The sequence below is a fragment of the Nansenia antarctica genome (genome assembly GCF_963989245.1).
Source record: "Nansenia antarctica genome assembly, chromosome: 9".
Classification (NCBI taxonomy): domain Eukaryota; kingdom Metazoa; phylum Chordata; class Actinopteri; order Argentiniformes; family Microstomatidae; genus Nansenia; species Nansenia antarctica.
The window spans coordinates 17,984,536-18,001,004 of record NC_137679.1 but is presented as its reverse complement, the minus strand read 5'-3'; the positions used below and the strand labels follow the sequence as shown (position 1 = coordinate 18,001,004).

Below are 16,469 nucleotides of genomic sequence, written 5' to 3'. Positions count from 1 at the left end.
TCTCCAGCAGGGTGTCAGGCGGAGAAACGAACGGTGTGTTTCTGTTTTTGTTTTGTTTATTACTCGAGAACTGATGATGAACTGATTGAGAACTGATGATGAAGAAGAAAGAAAAAGAGGGGGAAGGTGGAGGAGAAGAATGGAAACGTTTGTTTGTTGTTGTTGTTGTTGTTAAGCCAGGTAGCTGTACGTGTCCTTCTCTCCGTCCACGCGCTCCAGGTACTCCTTATCGATCAGGATGTCGATACATTTCTGGAAGAACAAACAAAACAAAGATGAAACAACCCGTGACAGAGGAACAGGAAGTAACTCTAGCTCCTCCCAATCCTCTTCCCTCGCTTCCTTCTCTAAAGGCATTGGAGGAGAACACCCAAGGGGGTGGAGCCTCAGATCTCCTACTCCAATGCGCTCTGAGAAGGGAGGCTGGTGGAGGTAGAAATCGGAGGACAGGCTCATTGTAATGCATGGCACGGAATAGTGAATGCTATCAAACACTGTTCCTCGTACCATTCCATGCATTACAACAAGCCCGTCCTCCGAATCCTACCTCCGCCAGCCTCCCGATAGTTGATAGTTTTAGAACTGAAATGATGTATGTATGAAGCTGCTCCAGATGCATTGTTATTTTAGTATTTTATCCTGTAGGGAGGGCGGCCCTGCAGGTACCTTGATGACGGGGACGCGGGGGGGTGTGAGGGGTGACAGTACCTTGATGACGGGGACGCGGGGGGGTGTGAGGGAGGACAGTACCTTGATGACGGGGACGCGGGGGGGTGTGAGGGAGGACAGTACCTTGATGACGGGGACGCGGGGGGGTGTGAGGGGGGACAGTACCTTGATGACGGGGACGCGGGGGGGTGTGAGGGGGGGCAGTACCTTGATGACGGGGACGCGGGGGGTGTGAGGGAGGACAGTACCTTGATGACGGGGACGCGGGGGGGTGTGAGGGGGGACGGTACCTTGATGACGGGGACGCGGGGGGGTGTGAGGGGGGACAGTACCTTGGTGACGGGGACGCAGGGGGGTGTGAGGGGGGACAGTACCTTGATGACGGGGACGCGGGGTTTGAAGCGGGAGGACAGCTGGTTGAGGACCTCGGCTAGGAGCTGCTGGTGCTTCAGGACCTTCCTCATCTTCATGATCCTCACAATGGCCGTCTGGGGGGGGAGGGGGGGGGGAGAGGAACATCATTATCTGTCTGTCTGTCTGTCTGTCTACATATCTTTCTATCTTTCTATCTATCTATCTACATATCTATCTATCTGTCTAGATCAGTGGTTCTCAACCTTTTTTGGGCCAGCGCCCCCCTGTCCATTATCCAGGCCTCTTACCGCCCCCCATCAAAAAAAGTAGGCTTATTTTCTTCCCTAAATATTAATGTTGACTAATATTCTGTGTTATATAATTTAAAAAGCATGTCACTGAATGCCAAATAATAGATTGGATTTAACTGGGCAGTTGGAATATCATTATCATTAGTTTACCAGAGAGCAGAAAAGCCATGTGAATGTGAATAAAAATGCTGTTTCTGAGTGTTAAACAAACTCAGACAACATCAGAGAATACAAACAGACTGCTACGGAACAGCAGCAATTTCACACATGTCCGATGCAGAACAAACAGTAGGCTGCAGAACTGTACATTACAACTAACATTGTTCGTTTTTGTGTGCTGGTGTTGCATTTCTCCAAATTGCTGTTTTATGATGCTAATATTTATTCATTTTTGATTGGACTTTGGGGGGGGGGGGGGTGTCACAATATGGCGGCAAACGCTAGGGGGCTATTATTTAAATATTTTATTTAGTATTCTATGGTATTATTTTCATAAACTGACCACTTCGAAGTTCTCATATCAACACATATCAAAACATAACAAAGTTCCAAAGTTCAGAGCTCTGCGCTCTGGGAGCGCTCAGAGATGGGCGCTCTGACTGAAAACATGGTTTTGTCCGAGCGAACTGACCGTTTGTGCATTTACGAACGTACCCGTAATAACACTGCTGACAGCTGATCAATACAAAAGACGCTGCAGCTGATGCGTTCGTTTCCAGGACATCACAAGAGGAGCAACATATCACAAAAAAGCGATCGTATTTTAGTTTGCAAACACATCGCAATGCATCACGAAACTCAGATGAGACGAAGCAAACGTCGAGCGCAGGTTCAATCCTACCCCCTTCGTGTTTTTTTTTCTCCCCACCTCTAATTCTCCCTCCCTCTCCCTCTCCCTCTCTCCCTCTCTCTCTCTCATTCCTTTGAATCTGCAACGCGGCAGTTTCTCTCTCTACGGCGGCACCGTGACACAGCAGCAGTCACAGCAACACAACACAACTGCAAGACTGATTTTGTTTAACCGTTTCAGAGTTTCTGGCAAAAACACTCCAAGCAACTTCATTAAAGCTCTACTTTTAATTCTATTTTAATTAAAGCTCTACGGCGCACTGCAACCAAACTAGCAGCTTTTTAGAAAAGGCTTCCCGCTCAGCCAATCACATTTCTACATGTCGTTCTATCAACCAATAGCAGCGGCCGTGGCTCGCATTAGGGCGGGACAGGCAGCCAGCAGGGTCGAACAGTCGACCGAAACACGGTTTGTCCGAGCGAACTGACCGTTCATCGTGTATCGACATTCAGCTATCGTGCATTTACGAATGTGCCCGTAATAACACAGCTGTTTTTCATGAGAAAAATACTTAATGCGCGAACGCCCCCCAAGAACACCTCAACGCCCCCCTTTTTAAAATATCTGTTCCAGCGCCCCCCGATGTTGTCTGAACGCCCCCGTTGAGAAACGATGGTCTAGATAGTTAGTATCTATCTATCTATCTGCTTGCCTATCTATCCATCTATTTACATATCTACATATCTCTATCCACCCATTTACATATCTACATATCTCTATCCATCTATTTACATATCTACATATCTCTATCCATCTATTTACATTAGGGATGCACGATATGCATTTTTTCCAACCGATACCGATAACCGATGTTTACCCGCTTCTCGTGGCCGATAACCGATATGATAACCGATATGAGAACAGATATAATTTCACAGTTGATAACCTGTAGTTCATGCACACCTGAAGGTAAGAAAGGCTATGTAGTGAGCAAAGATTGATGATTTAATATTCCATAGTGATCTCACCAAATCTAACTTACATCACTATTGTTAACACAACAAAGAGAACACTTCTGACTCTTCAAATGTTGAAATCATTTAAGCCTCTTTCACACATAGTTCCCTGTAACTTCAATGGAATCCTAAGCTGTGCCGTCCAGCCATTTTCGCCGTTCACTCATGAGTCAAATGCCGGTAGATTCGCGTCTTGCTCCCTTTAACACATGTCGGCGTTTCCCTGGTTGCGAGATCTAAACTACTAGAACTGAAAGCGGCAGGTAACAGGCACATAACATCCATATGCTGTATATATAAATAAATATATTTGACTACCAGCAAGACACCGGAGCACTCGTATCTATAACAAACGCGGAGATTGTATGAGCCCTGCGTCAGTCAGCCTTTCCGTAGAAATACATCGCTCCGTTATATATCTAACGCATGGGCGTCACCACCATATATTTGGGGGGGGACGTGTCCCCCCCACCTTTGAAACAAGGTCGTTTGGACCCCCCCACATTTGCCATCAAAAATATGTTGCATGACTGGTCAGCGTTATTTTCATTGCTTCACAATCAAATCCGTTCCACTTTATGAGTAGGGGATTGCCCATATCCAGAAGTCCACTCCGCGTTTTACTTCTGTTTTTAACACGGCAGCAGCAGAATCAGACACGCACGCAGATTCAAAACATTCAGACTGAGGCAAGACTATATTTAGATCATCCACCAAGATGGATATAAGGAAAAAAAATTCTAAGAAGAGAAAAGTAAGTCAAAGTCATCCAAGTTTTCCCGTGAGTGGCCAAACAGCAACATTGCGTTCTCCCAAGGTCAAACACAGCCAGCTTTTCTGATAAGAATGTTAGCACCTTATGAGACATTCTCTGTATTAGCAATAGAATTAGCATAGCCTACTAGCAACCAAATACGAGCTAGATCAGCTATATGGCACTAGCAGTTTTGTTAGGCATTACTAGTGCGGTTAGACATGTTTAAATGCAGAACAGACACAGGCGAAATGTCATCAAAAGCACAGAATGGCGACAAACACCTCACAGTGCTTACCTGTCCTGTCATTATTGCATCTCCTGCCCGTGTTCATTGCCCTGAGCATTTGCACAATTTAATTTGGCCATTGCACCCACCCAAAGAATCAATTTGGCATCTGATTGCTTGAGCTAGGGTTAAAAAAAATAAGAAGAAAACACCTGTTCCATTTATTTTTCTATTTCTAAAATGCTTGTGATTGTATTTTTTGTATTGATGATTGTATTTCTATGTCAAATGTTCTATTAGAGAAAAACAATATGAACAAGTGCTCAATGCATCCCCATTTCTCCTGATATAGGTGGTTGAGAATGAGAGTGAGTCAGAGGCAGGGGCAGCAGGCAGGGGCAGTGGAGACAGCTCTAATTCACTCTTTGATTTTTGTTTGTTTGTTATAGTTGTATGTTCTGCAATGCACTGAAGAGGGCTAAGTTTGATTGTAATAGGCTCTGAGTAGCCTAGGTACATATTTTATGTTTCCTCATAACTTTTTATTCAATTTGTTGACTCAAAGTTACCTCATTCTTTTCTAATTCACTCTTTGATTCTTTTTGAATCTTCATATTTAATAAAGTACCTAAAAAGTGCCACGTGTCAGTGTCAGGCCTCTGTGAGTTAAACCAAAACATAATAGTAGTCAGTAATTGCAGACCATGCCAGCTCCAAGGAAAAACAAAGAAAGAGGGAGATTATTTTGGGTGTAAAACGCACCAGAATGCAGGAAATTGAATCTACTATTTAAAAAAATTCGGGGGGGGGACCCCCAGACCCCCCGAAAAATAAGTGTCCCCCCCACATTCAAAAAGCTGCTGACGCCCATGATCTAACGTTACATGTTTTAAGGCTGATCTGTGCATGATAGTGCTGCATTATGTTGATCTATTTATATCGATCTATTCTTGCCAATTCCTTATTACCAGTGGAAAGGGGGAAGGCTAAAAAACTTTGAATGGAATAGATAGGACTTTCCGTTCAATGGAGGAAGCATGATACTCGCGAGTTCATCTCGCTTTTCCCCCCGTTGATGTATTAAACAATCTAAGCAATCTAATCAGAGCAGTTGTTATTATGTAATATTATTGATGGATGTGCCAATTTTGATGGAGAGCAGTGAGCGGATGACTGGATGTGAGCATGTATTTGACTAATGCCGATAGATTCGCGTCTTGCTCCGAAACCGGAGCTGTCGGCGCCGACAGGATTTTACAGCGTTCCTTCAAACTATCGTAATTCATGAACTATATGCCCAATCAAAACAATTCAAACAGTTTCTGATAGCAGAGAAGTTGCACTTTTTGAACAGTTGAACTTTTTTAGGCTTATTACGGTAATTCACTGAACTTTTGCCGAACATGTATTGCAAATTGCAAACGCACTATCTGCCTCAGAAACTCTGAAAAATGTCCACACCGGGGAAGCCATGTTTTGCTCTCGTCTCTCCACTGCGTGGCTGTACGCAGGCGCAGCATCATGAGCGCGACAACCGGAACCGGAAATATTTCCGGCTTCATATTATCGGCTAAAATTTAATAAAACCGATAAATATTTAATTACATTAATTTCCCAATATCGGGACGATAAATATCGTGCATCCCTAATTTACATATCTCTACCCATCTACATGTATTTACATATCTACATATCTCTATCCATCTATTTACATATCTACATATCTCTATCCATCTATTTACATATCTACATATCTCTATCCATCTATTTACATATCTACATATCTCTATATCCTTCATCTTCATCCTCCTCTCGTGGATAATAAACCTCCACCACACCTGTATTAACAACTTCCTGTCCTCCTCGATGTTCTTGTGGGTCGTTTCCTGTTCCTGTTTCTGCTCCGTCTTCATCGGCACGTTGATGTTGACCCTCAGCTTCTTACTGTCGACACAAACAATAATAATAATAATAATAATACATTAGACTTATATAGCGCTTTTCTAGACACTCAAAGACGCTTTACAAACTAAAAAGACAGAGTAGTAATAATAAAAAGAAAGAAAAAAATAGATAAAAGAAAGTATAGGGGTCTAATAAATGTTTAGATTACTAAATCTAAGTCTAGGTGTCTTTGTAGGACAATCTACTCTGTATACTGCAATTACACCTAGATTTCGGGCGGAGAAGCGGCGAACAAGCAACGCCAGCGTCCTCTCTCGACCGATTCATGTGTTTCCAGTGAATTCGGTTGTTAAGTCGTGACGTGTTTCCGGGTCCAAAGTTGGCTGAGGCGCTGTCTTCGAAATGCCTCAGTAATAATAATAATAAATTATATTTGTATAGCGCTTTTCCGAGGCTCAAATATGGGAAAAACAGGAAGGTGCTGTGTCCCTTGTTGTATGAATAGATCCCAGTCTAAAAAACGATTGAACTGTCATTCTACCGCTGTAGTACACTGTTCTCATGGTGCAGGGAATCTCTGGTTTGGACCCGGAAATTGCTAAACGTCACGTTTGACGTCAGACTTAACAACCAAATAAAGTCACTCTTGGTGCTCTAGAATGTTGACCGTTTGGGCGACTTCATTCACCCTCGGCACTGAAGGAGTTAATGTAACTCCAGACGCCACCACCACCACCTCCACCACCACCACCACCACCTCCACCACCACCACCACCACCTCCACCACTACCTCCACCACCACCATCACCACCATCACCACCACCCCCACCACCACCACCACCACCACCTCCACCACCACCACCACCACCCCCACCTCCACCACTACCTCCACCACCATCACCACTACCACCACCACCACCACCTCCACCACTACCTCCACCACCACCTCCACCACCACCACCTCCACCACCACCTCCACCACTACCTCCACCACCACCACCTCCACCACCCCTACCACCACCACCACCACCACCACCACCTCCACCTCCACCACCTCCACCACCCCCACCACCACTACCTCCACCACCACCACCACCACCACCACCTCCACCACCACCACCACCTCCACCACCACCACCACCTCCACCACCACCACCACCACCTCCACCACCACCTCCACCACCTATTATCATCATGATCATCATCATCATCATCATCATCACCACCACCACCACTCACTTCTTGTATCCCAGGAACAGCTTTATTAAGGTGTCAGGTTTGAAGTCTGCCTCGTCCACGTTGGCGTTCTCATCCTCCAGGACCTGGGTGTCATGGCAACAACACAGCTGAGGTCAAGGGTCAACTCACAGTGAGGAGATAGATGCCGGTAGGTGTGTGTGTGTGTGTGTGTGTGTGTGTGTGTGTGTGTGTGAGTGTACTTACAAGCAGTTTGGACTTCAACAGGATCTGCAACACCTGCACCAATGTGTCCTGGAAAACACACACGGTCGTCAGAAATGTATTCACATTGTAACATTTTAACGCTTTCTCAATGTCTTCAGTGATCAGAGATTCAGTTATTCTATCATTACTAAATATAAATGTTTTTAGAATGTAGAAGAAGGTGATAGAAGGTTCGAGAACACAGTATGATAGAAGGTTCTAGAACACAGTATGATAGAAGGTTCTAGAACACAGTGTGACAGAAGATTCTAGAACACAGTATGATAGAAGGTTCTAGAACACAGTGTGACAGAAGGTTCTAGAACACAGTATGATAGAAGGTTCTAGAACACAGTGTGACAGAAGGTTCTAGAACACAGTATGATAGAAGGTTCTAGAACACAGTGTGACAGAAGGTTCTAGAACACAGTGTGACAGAAGGTTCTAGAACACAGTGTGACAGAAGGTTCTAGAACACAGTATGATAGAAGGTTCTAGAACACAGTGTGACAGAAGGTTCTAGAACACAGTGTGACAGAAGGTTCTAGAACACAGTATGATAGAAGGTTCTAGAACACAGTGTGACAGAAGGTTCTAGAACACAGTGTGACAGAAGGTTCTAGAACACAGTGTGACAGAAGGTTCTAGAACACAGTGTGATAGAAGGTTCTAGAACACAGTATGATAGAAGGTTCTTGAACACAGTGTGACAGAAGGTTCTAGAACACAGTGTGACAGAAGGTTCTAGAACACAGTGTGATAGAAGGTTCTAGAACACAGTATGATAGAAGGTTCTAGAACACAGTATGATAGAAGGTTCTAGAACACAGTGTGACAGAAGATTCTAGAACACAGTATGATAGAAGGTTCTAGAACACAGTGTGACAGAAGGTTCTAGAACACAGTGTGATAGAAGGTTCTAGAACACAGTATGATAGAAGGTTCTAGAACACAGTGTGACAGAAGGTTCTAGAACACAGTATGATAGAAGGTTCTAGAACACAGTGTGACAGAAGATACTAGAACACAGTGTGAACAGTATGACAGAAGGTTCTAGAGCGTGAAGAGTGTGTCTCAGGGGGTAGAGTTCTGAACAGGAAGTGAGCGGCGGTTAGGAGGTGGCGTTCTCACAATCTTGATCTGCGTGCTGTCGGCCAGCTGCTGCACCGTGTACACGTCCTCCGCATTGTACTGCAGCAGGATGGCCATCTGGAAGGTTGACGCCTGGGGGGGGGGGGGGGGGGGTGTCACACCAGGTCATCACAAGGTGACACACACACTTTCTAACATGTCACTTTTCATGAAGAAATGAAGAGACACAATTCTCCCTTTGTCCAATCAGAGGGAGAGCCTTCATACTGTTTGTGTAGCGGCTGTAATAACAGCTGTAATAACACCTGTAATAACACCTCCCTACCTGCAGGGTGTATCTGTTCTTGAAGCAGTTGGTGACCAGCTCTCCTTTAGACAGGTGGTACAGCCAGGTGAGCTTCCTGCCACTGTGCCTGCTGGCGTAGAAGGCTGTGAACCGTTGGTAGCTCCTCTCCAACTGGGGAGGGGGGGGGAGGGGAGGGGAGGGGAGAGTCCATCAACTATTCTGTATTACCTCAGAGGGAAGTGGGTAATGAAAGAGAATCATAGAGGAATGTCAGGGGGGGATCAGCCCTTATGGACCTTATGGTGGATTGGTGTGTGTGTGTTACCTCAGAGCAGGGGTCGGGAACCTTTTTGACTGGGAGAGCCATAAAAGCCAAATATTTCTAAATGTATTTCATTGAGAGCCATATAGTATTTGTAACATATAATAAATTAAATATGTCTTACTTTTAATGCGATTTCTGGTGCTGCATGGTTTTGCTGATGTCCTTGTAGTCTGGTTCATACGTGGTGAGGTTGAGCTTCATGCAGGCGTTGAGGCTTCCATCAGTTAAACGTGAGCGTAGGTTGGTCTTAATTTTCCTCATATGCGAGAATGACTGCTCACATACATAATACATATTATGTAGAGCCAAACATGGTCAATACGGCAATACTAACACGCTGCATTGTGTGGTATGTCACAGGAAGCTCATTCCAAGTTTTCAGAATCAGCTGGTCTTCAGGTTGAAGTTTTTTCATTTCTGTCCACTTGTGTTCCCTCGCCAGCTCTGCTCGCTGTCGCGCAAGACTTTCCAACTCTCCATTAAGTGTCTTGAACTTACTCATCCACATGTCTGATGCCTTCAGGTCAGCAACTTCCAGCTCAAAGTCTCCCATAGAGACCCCAGGGATGCATGTCAGGTCGATTTTGTCCACTGCACACTCATGTGGATGAGTGATGAACTTGAAAAGACCAGTGCGCGCACGAAATTCTCCAAAACGTGCTTTGAATGACTGCAGGAGATTGGACGTAAAGCCAGCTAGCTGCTGGAGATCCAGATGTTGAGTGGAGTCACTTGCTAAGCATGCATCTCTAAATTGTTGCAGTGTTACAAAGTGCAGAAGACGACCTGTTTCAATGTCCCTGAGAAAGACTTCCAGCTTGCTTTCAAATGCAAACACTGCTTGTTGAAGGGATGAGATTGTATTTCCAATACCTTGCATTTTCACATTGAGCTGGTTCAGATGGCCTGTTATGTCCACGAGATAGTGAAACTGCAGGAGCCAGTCAGTGTTGTCTAGCTCAGGATGCTTGACGCCTTTCATTTGAAGAAAAGTCCGGATTTCACTCAGGCAAGCTGCAAAACGGCTGAGCACCTTTCCCCTTGACAACCAACGCACGTTGCTGTGTAAAAGCAGACTGGGATAATGATTCCCAACTTCTTCTAACAGAGCTTTAAACTGGCGATCATTTAAAGCTCGGGCAACAATGAAGTTGACCACTCGAATGACCAGCGACATCACCTCACCTAGCTCCTGGCCACACGTCTGAGCGCAAAGCGCCTCCTGGTGCAGGATGCAATGAAAACATAGGATGGCTCTCTTTTCATGTTCACGGAGAAGCGCTACAAATCCTTTGTTCTTCCCCAACATACAGGGTGCACCATCAGTACAGACAGAAATAAGTTTATCCATCTGCAGTTTTTTTTCTTTAGCAAACTCCATGAAAGACGTGAATAAATCCTCTCCTCTGGTTGTCCCTTTCATTTGCAAAACAGCCAAGCTTTCCTCACGCAGTGTGTCACCTGCAGCATACCTGGCAAATATACTGAACTGAGATAGATGGCTAACATCTATTGACTCATCTAACGCGAGAGAAAAGTATGTCCCGGCGTTTAATTTGTGTTTCCTCAACTTGATTTGCCATCATGATGCTACGATCGTGAACAGTTCTTGCTGACAGAGGCATGTCTTTTATTCGTTTGATTATCTTGTCTTTATTTGGGAAGTCATCAAACAGTTCATTGGCCACATCAAGCATGAATGTTTTGGCATACTCGCCATCTGTGAATGGCTTTCCATTCCTGACTATTGCCAAAGCACCCGCAAAGCTAGCGGAATTTCCGTCACCTTGCTTGGTCCACCCACGCAGTTGCTGTTGACTCGTCTGCACGCTGGATATTTCGATGCAAATGAAGCATGATGCGTATCGAAGTGCCGCTTTATATTTGACCGTTTCATCGATGCAATTTTATCATTGCATATTAGACATACCGCAGATCCTGCGATCTCCACAAATGCAAATTCCTCTGTCCACGCAGCCTGGAATGCACGGTAATCATCGTCTTTTTTTCTTTTTGCCATCTTTCTCGTTACTAAGGGTTGAAGCGTATAAGCTAGTTCACTATCTGATCAAATTGTTTTTTATTTATTCACCTTTACAACGACCTCTGACACTCTCGCGAGACATTGGTTCCCGACCCGACCCACGGGTCACGGGTCCCGTGAACAGTCCCGTGAAATTTAACTTCAAAACTAATTTCTGTTTACTTTAAAATGACACAGTATTATTACGCAATATCACAAGTATTATTATTTTTTTACTTTTCAACCCAATTGTCTGGGAGCCATATGCCGTCACCGGAAGAGCCATATATGGGAGGAGGGGGAGGGAGGAGGGGGAGGGAGGGAGAGGGAGGGAGGAGGGGGAGGAAGGGAGGAGGGGGAGGGAGGGAGGAGGGGGAGGGAGGGAGAGACAGAAAGAAGGAGAGAGAGTTGTTTGAGTTCCAGAGATACAATGCTTCGTCGGCAGTTAGGTTGGGGAACACCAGCCCCACTAACTAACCACTCACTAACTAACTAACCACTCACTAACTAACCAACCACTCACTAACTAACCAACCACTCACTAACTAACTAACCACTCACTAACTAACCAACCACTCACTAACTAACTAACTAACCACTCACTAACTAACCAACCACTCACTAACTAACTAACCACTCACTAACTAACTAACCACTCACTAATTAACCAACCACTCACTAACTAACCACTCACTAACTAACCACTCACTAACTAACTAACTAACTAACCACTCACTAACTAACCAACCACTCACTAACTAACTAACCACTCACTAACTAACCACTCACTAACTAACTAACCACTCACTAACTAACCACTCACTAACCACTCATTAACTAACTAACTACTCACTAACTAACTAACCACTCACTAACTAACTAACCACTCACTAACTAACTAGCTACTCAGTCTAAACTAACTAACTCACTACCTACTCATAGTCTAAACTAACCCAACTCCCTAACTACTCAGTCTAAACTACCTACTCTCAGTCACTCTAAACTAACTAACTGCCTAGCTACTCACAGTCTAGAGACTCAGTGGGTGAGGTGTCCTAACCCAACTAACTAACTAGCTAGCTACTCACAGTCTAGAGGCTCAGAGTGGGCGAGGTGCTCTAACCCTAGCTAGCTACTCACAGTCTAGAGGCTCAGAGTTGGTGAGGTGCTTCTTGAACTGTTCATTGAGGTCTTTGCTGACGCCGATGTCCTGGAACATGCGCTGGAGTTTGGACGTGTACTCGAACCCGCACGCTTGCTGTTGGCAGAGCGGGAGATGGTCAGATTGTTTTATTATTCTATCCAATAGCGTTGCTTGCATCATTTCTAGTCCCCGCCTCAACCCTCCCCTGATTGGAGGACGTGACAGTTTCCCCCGCCCCCCCTCGCCCCTGATTGGAGGACAGTAACCCTCCCCCCCCCCCTCCCCTGATTGGAGGACAGTAAGCCCCTCCCTCCCCTGATTGGAAGACAGTAAGCCCCTCCCTCCCCTGATTGGAGGACAGTAAGCCCCTCCCCCCCCTGATTGGAGGACAGTAAGCCTTCTGCTCGGCTGCTCCCAGGCTGTGGAATGCTCTCTCTGACCACCTAAGGGCACCACAGTCTGTGGATGCTTTTAAACGAGGCCTTAAAACCCACCTTTTTAATAGAGCCTTTTTTTAGCCTTTTAATTGAAAATGTTTATTGCTTTATCTTCCTGTGTTTAATTGTAGCACTCTGAGATTTCCTATGTAAAGTGCTTTTATAAATAAAATTTATTATTATTATTATTATTAGTAGTAGTAGTAAGCCCCTCCCACCCTGATTGGAGGACAGTAAGCCCCTCCCCCCCTGATTGGAGGACAGTAAGCCCCTCCCCCCCCTGATTGGAGGACAGTAAGCCCCTCCCCCCCCTGATTGGAGGACAGTAAGCCCCTCCCCCCCCTGATTGGAGGACAGTAAGCCCCTCCCCCCCTGATTGGAGGACAGTAAGCCCCTCCCCCCCTGATTGGAGGACAGTAAGCCCCTCCCCCCTGATTGGAGGACAGTAAGCCCCTCCCCCCTGATTGGAGGACAGTAAGCCCCTCCCCCCCTGATTGGAGGACAGTAGACACCTTCAGTTTGGAGATCATGCTGGCCTCCGCGTCGTCGCTGGCGCTGTTCTGGTGGACCAGCCGCTTGGCTAGCATCTTAGCATAGAACTTCTGGAACACGTCCTTGTCCTCGATGTACTTGAACACCACCATCTGAGACAGGACAGAGGTAGTTATAGTAGTTAAGAGTCAGTTATAGTAGTTAAGAGTTAGTTATAGTAGTTAATAATTAATAATTTTGCCATTTAGCAGACGCTTTTAATCCAAAGCGACAATACAATTACGAATTACAGGGACATTCCCCCTGGAGTAACTGAGGGCTAAGTGCCTTACTCAAGGGCACACTAGTAGTGGTGTGGTTTCAGGCGGGATTTGAACTCACAACCTTCCGATCACAAGTCCAACTCACTATCCACTAGACCACCACTACCCCTGAGTAGTTAAGAGTCAGTTATAGTAGTTAAGAGTCAGTTATAGCAGTTAAGAGTCAGTTATAGTAGTTAAGAGTCAGTTATAGTAGTTAAGAGTCAGTTATAGTAGTTAAGAGTCAGTTATAGCAGTTAAGAGTCAGTTATAGTAGTTAAGAGTCAGTTATAGTAGTTAAGAGTCAGTTTTAGTAGTTAAGAGTCAGTTATAGTAGTTAAGAGTTAGTTATAGTAGTTAAGAGTCAGTTATAGTAGTTAAGAGTCAGTTATAGTAGTTAAGAGTCAGTTATAGTAGTTAAGAGTTAGTTATAGCAGTTAAGAGTCAGTTATAGTAGTTAAGAGTTAGTTATAGTAGTTAAGAGTCAGTTATAGCAGTTAAGAGTCAGTTATAGTAGTTAAGAGTCAGTTATAGTAGTTAAGAGTCAGTTATAGTAGTTAAGAGTCAGTTATAGTAGTTAAGAGTTAGTTATAGCAGTTAAGAGTCAGTTATAGTAGTTAAGAGTCAGTTATATTATATTGTCTGGTTAGGGTTAGGGTCTGGTTAGGGTTAGGGTCTGGTTAGGGTTGTGATTGACATCTATGCTCACCACTTGGTTCAGTGTGTCCTCAAGCTCCGCCTCCTCTGGGTTCTTAGAACTGGACAGAAAAACATCAACACAACATCAGATCAAACCCCACGACCTCCTGTTGTGTGTTATATCTAGGAAGACCACACACACACACACACACACACACACACACACACACACTCTACACACTCTACACACACACACACACACCTCTTCTTGAGCAGAGAGTCACAGTATCGTGCCAGCAGCTCAGGTGATTTACTGGACGACTGCACCATCTTAGTCACCGCGTTGTTGTTGATGAAACGCCCACAGGCCTGGGTGGGGGGGGGGGGAGGAGGGGGAGGAGGGGGAGGAGGAAGGGGGGGGGAGCGGGGAGGAGAAAAAAATGGTATTAACACCCCTTACTCTCGCAGCTAAACTGACTAAATCTACACGTGTTTGATAGCATTCCTCATTCTGTTCCATGCATTACAATGAGCCCTGACCTCCGATTTCTACCTCCCCCAGCCTCCCCCGGCCTCCCCCAGCCTCCCCTACCTTGTCCAGCGCAGCTACGAAGCCTGCGTCGTTGTTGAAGGCAGACATGACTAAGGCGTTGTACTTCTCGTTGTACTTCTTGTGGACGTCTAGGATGGTCTGGCCGTACATTTTGGGGTCCTGAGGAGGAGACAGAGAGGGACAGGGGTCAGGTGTCAGGTGTCAGGTGACATCTCAGATGATCCCGATGACCAAGACCATAAAGACAGTATAACCACAGTATCTTTTCACCCAATGTCACATTCATGTTTCACTGACTGAAAGCAGCTCGCAATGAACAACTTTTTTTGCACAGTGTTTGAGTGTGCGGATGCTGTTATTTTCCACTCTACTGTTACTCTTCAGTTCAAGCACAGTTTGCAAAACTCGGCAAAGTTTGATAACGGATGAGCGATGGTATTTTCACTATTTGGACGTTCACGTTTCACTGAAACGAACGTGTCTAGCTCACACACTTTAAGAACGCTTTAAGAACACTTGAAGGGGTAGTGGTGGTCTAGTGGATAGTGAGATCGGAAGGTTGTGAGTTCAAATCCCGCCTGAAACCACACCACTACTAGTGTGCCCTTGAGTAAGGCACTTAGCCCTCAGTTACTCCAGGGGGAATGTCCCTGTAATTCGTAATTGTAAGTCGCTTTGGATTAAAAAGCGTCTGCTAAATGGCAAAATTTAATTAAAAAAAATGTAGAACGGACAACAGGAGATGGGCTGTATGGAAGGAACCGGAACTGTGGAACCTTTGACAGGACTGAGAGAGTGAAGCACAGGGGCGTAAAAACAACCACAGCAAGCACACTAATAATACTAGTATTAACAGAGTGAAGGCCAGGGTGTCCTGTGTGAGTCTTACATTGAGCTAGGCCCCATCACACTTCTCTATAGCAGCCAGGCCCTGGGTGAGCTAGGCCCCATCACACTTCTCTATTCGGTTGTTAAGTCGTGACGTGTTTCCGGGTCCAACGTTGGCTGAGGCGCTGTCTTCGAAATGCCGCAGTAATAATAATAATTCATTATATTATTTTTTTCCGAGGCTCAAAGACGCTGACAATATGGGGGAAACGGGAAAGTGCTGTGTCCCTTGTTGTATGAATAGATCCCAGTCTAAAAAACGATTGAACTGTCATTCTACCGCTGTAGTACACTGGTACTCTGGTGCGGAGAATCTTTTATTTGGACCCGGAAATTGCTAAACGTCACGCGTGACGTCAGACTTAACAACCCAATAGCAGCCAGGCCCTGGGTGAACTTACGTTGAGGGCGGCCTCCCCACACTTCTCTATAGCAGCCCTGGGTGAACTTACGTTGAGGGCGGCCTCCCCACACTTCTCTATAGCAGCCCTGGGTGAACTTACGTTGAGGGCGGCCTCCCCACACTTCTCTATAGCAGCCCTGGGTGAACTTACGTTGAGGGCGGCCTCCCCACACTTCTCTATAGCAACCAGGCCCTGGGTGAAGATGTGAGTCTCCAGAAGCTTCTTCAGCTCCCCGAGGCCGTCCGGGATACGAGACACCAGGTTGTACATACGACCCAGGTCTAGAGGGAGGGAGGGGGGGAGGGAGGGAGAGATAGGTAGAGAGGTAGAGAGAGAGAGAAAAAGAGTGGGAGGGAGAGAGAGGGGGGAGGGAAAGAGAGAAGGGACAGAGAGAGAGAGACAGAGACAGAGAG

The 16,469-nt window shown here is 45.6% G+C and overlaps 1 pseudogene across 1 annotated transcript in view; it reads right to left on the bottom strand.

Annotated features, from left to right (window-relative positions):
• Positions 1-171: 171 nt before the first annotated feature.
• Positions 172-16,469, bottom strand: part of LOC308165415 (cullin-1-like) — a 23,941-nt pseudogene continuing 7,643 nt past the window's right edge. The window contains exons 8-20 of the transcript in view: positions 16,207-16,337; positions 14,804-14,923; positions 14,474-14,580; positions 14,282-14,330; positions 13,291-13,422; positions 12,334-12,455; positions 8,889-9,068; positions 8,603-8,695; positions 7,472-7,519; positions 7,268-7,350; positions 5,962-6,067; positions 1,044-1,157; positions 172-252 (exon numbers count right to left, since the gene is read on the bottom strand). The product of the transcript in view is annotated as a cullin-1-like (transcript). The remainder of the gene's footprint in view (positions 253-1,043; positions 1,158-5,961; positions 6,068-7,267; positions 7,351-7,471; positions 7,520-8,602; positions 8,696-8,888; positions 9,069-12,333; positions 12,456-13,290; positions 13,423-14,281; positions 14,331-14,473; positions 14,581-14,803; positions 14,924-16,206; positions 16,338-16,469) is intronic.